Below are 3,157 nucleotides of genomic sequence, written 5' to 3'. Positions count from 1 at the left end.
AAAGCAGTGACAGGTATGACAGGTACAGGTACTGTGGAATGGGATGGGGGGTGGTAATGCTGACTTTGGGAATGATGCTAAACACAGAGCACAAACACCAAAGAATTGCTGCAAATATGGTAGCGCTTAGAATCAAATTAAGGGAAGATACCATTTTTTAAAAAGGAGTGTAACAGTCTTACAGAAAGTAGAGGAACTTCTGGCAAACTCTGCTAATGTGGAAGGGACAAAGGTTGGAGATGCAGGCAGGTTCTGAAAGGTGATGGGGCCTTGGAGCCTCTTTCCCACCAGAGTTCAACAACATTCCAAGGCCATGCTGGCATCTATGGAATGCAAAGTGGGCACACAGCCCTCCCTTACCTCGTTTCTCTGATCTGGCTTTTTGGTCGTTACCCAGTTCCATCAGATGCAGGAGCGGATCCCCCTAATATGAAGAGGGCAGGTCTGAAACGGAGAGAAACAGGAATTAAGAGACCAGATGAGGTAGAGAAGAGAATACTGACCACACAGCAAAAAATCAAAAGCTGAGGAACAACATAAAGCAGGAAAACTGAACTAAGATGAGAAAAAAAAAGCTTGCCCTCTGTAGCTGGATCCCCGGATCCAACCCTGGTTCACTGATTACTAGGTGTGTGTTACTGTGCAAATTTCTTAACTTGTTTGTGCCTCAGTTTCCTCATCTATAAAATAGGGAGAATAACCTACATGTGAAGATTAAATGATAACATATCATTTATAGAAAGAGGGTTGATGATGGCACATGGGACATGCTACGTGTTCCATAAATGCTGATTGCTTTTATTAAGTTAAATAATTTAATATATTTAGTTTAAATTATTACATTAAATATTGTTATTAAATCAAAATAAAATGAGATTAACTTCATTTATTTAACAGAAAAATCCTCAAATTCGGTCAAAAAGCAGTCTAGATGGTGTGTAAAAGAGACAACTGAAGCAAAGTGACTCAAAAGTTAAGAGCAAAGGGCAGTATGCTAGAAAAGCTGATCACTACTGCCCCCTCACATTCACTCTTGTTAATAGTATTCCAACCACAGGAATGAAGGCCATATTATTTATCCCCTGACTCTAGCCCACCCCTGCCTACAGCTAATTGGACCAAGGGCACCCAGGCCATCATCTTCCTAGTGGCCTGTGCTTTGCATCCTGCCTAAAAAAGGCTTTGGAGAAAATCAGATTTATTTCATAAATTTGGGGAATTAAATGAACGAGCTGAATGGAAGTGTGTTGTTGGAATGAACCAGTAACTCCTTGCAGCCTTAAAATGAAGTACAGCAGGAAAAGGTACCCATGGATCCAAGCTTGCCATGGCTTGCCAGGTGAGAAACAGATAGGGGAATGCAAGGGTTCAGTATATCCCTGCAGCAGGGAGGGTCTCTGGCCCTGGTTCCTGGTTCCAGAGCATTGAACGATAGCAGTAGGGTCTTCTACTAAGTTGTGTTTCTATGGGTTGGGTTGGGATCCTGACAGGGAACAAGGTTATTCTGGAGGATGCGGGAGCTGGGAATTCTTGGCACTGTGGCCTCTCTGAGGCATTTTCCAGCATAAGCCCCCTCCCACGTGTGATGAGACATCCCTTTATAAATCCATCCTGTGACCAAAGCTTGGAATGCAGCATGGGCTTTTGGAAATAAGCAAAGGCAGATTAAGGAAGAAAGGATCTTTACTGCGAGTTCTAACTGATGTTTTCCTTCAGGGCCCTGAGGCTTAAGCTTTTATTTCTAGAAGAATGAGGAGGGGAGGAGCTAGTCCCATTTGTTGCTAAGCGACCAAAGCTTTCTCTGTCACATTTGTAGCTATTGAGAATCAGTGACAAGGTGGATGTAGCAATGCAGGGAGAAATCTCTCATTTCAAGATTTCTGGTTCTGTATTATAAACTATGGAGTTCTCAAGAACAAAATTGACTGGAAGCCTGTCAAAGATCTTCAAGAATGGTGTTTTGAGTAATAAGCCAGGCTTGAGAAGGAGGGTTAAGTTTCAGACTCAAATCAACACAGCATGGCATTCTATTTTGTCTTGAAAAGTCCAGGCCCAGTACAAAAGATGCTAAGAATAAATTTAACAAGAAATTATATAGAACCCGTATGAAGAAAAAACACCAACCAAGTGAAGGACATAAAACAATATCAGAATGAATGGAGAAACATTGCATGTCCTTGTTGAGAGGACAGATATTATAAAGATGTAAATTTTTTTTTTTTTTTACAAATTTATTTGTAAATTTAACACAGAGATCTCATTTTTTTTTTACATGACAAGATAACTCTCATTTGTTTGGAGACTACATGTGTGATAATAGCCCAGAAACATTCAGAAGAAACATTGCATGTCCTTGTTGAGAGGACAGATATTATAAAGATGTAAATTTTTTTTTTTTACAAATTTATTTGTAAATTTAACACAGAGATCTCATTTTTTTTTTACATGACAAGATAACTCTCATTTGTTTGGAGACTGCATGTGTGATAATAGCCCAGAAACATTCAGAAAAAAAAAGAGTAATGAGAAGGAATTTACCTATGATGTTTTAAACCGTATTGTTAAGGTGTGACAGTTGAAACAGTGTGATAGTGTGTGATACCAGCATCGGAAAACAGGCAGGTCAATGGACGAGATTAAAGAGTCCAGAAGCAAACCCAAGTGTAAAAACCCTGGGGATTTAGCAAGCACTGTCAGTGACATTTCAAAGCAATGTACTGAATGAATTTTTCAAAAAATGTTTTGGAACAAATGGCTAGCGTTTGCAAAAATATAATGTTGGAACCCTACCTCCTACTTAACTATGTTTTGAAATTTAAAACCAGAGATTTAAATAGAAAAAAATAAGACCATAAAAGACAAGAAAAGATTAATGATTTTAAAGTCTTGAGATGGGGAAGTGTATTAGTCTGCTAGGGTTGCCAAACAAAATATTTGTGGCTTAAACAACAGAAATTTAGTTTTTCAGTTCCAGAGGCTGGAAGTCCAAGATCAAGGAAACCAGTTTCTCCTGAGGCCTCTTTCTCACTTTCTTGCTGTGCCCTTACATGGTCTTTTCCCTATGCATGTGCATCGCTGGTGTTTTGGACACCAGTCATATTAGTTTATGGCCCCACACTTATGATCTCATTTAATCTTAATTACCTCTTTAAAGGTC

This window comes from Galeopterus variegatus, unplaced genomic scaffold, assembly GCF_000696425.1.
Source record: "Galeopterus variegatus unplaced genomic scaffold, G_variegatus-3.0.2 Scaffold1216, whole genome shotgun sequence".
NCBI lineage: Eukaryota > Metazoa > Chordata > Mammalia > Dermoptera > Cynocephalidae > Galeopterus > Galeopterus variegatus.
The sequence above is the reverse complement of the archived record's forward strand: the minus strand, read 5'-3'. Positions refer to the sequence as shown.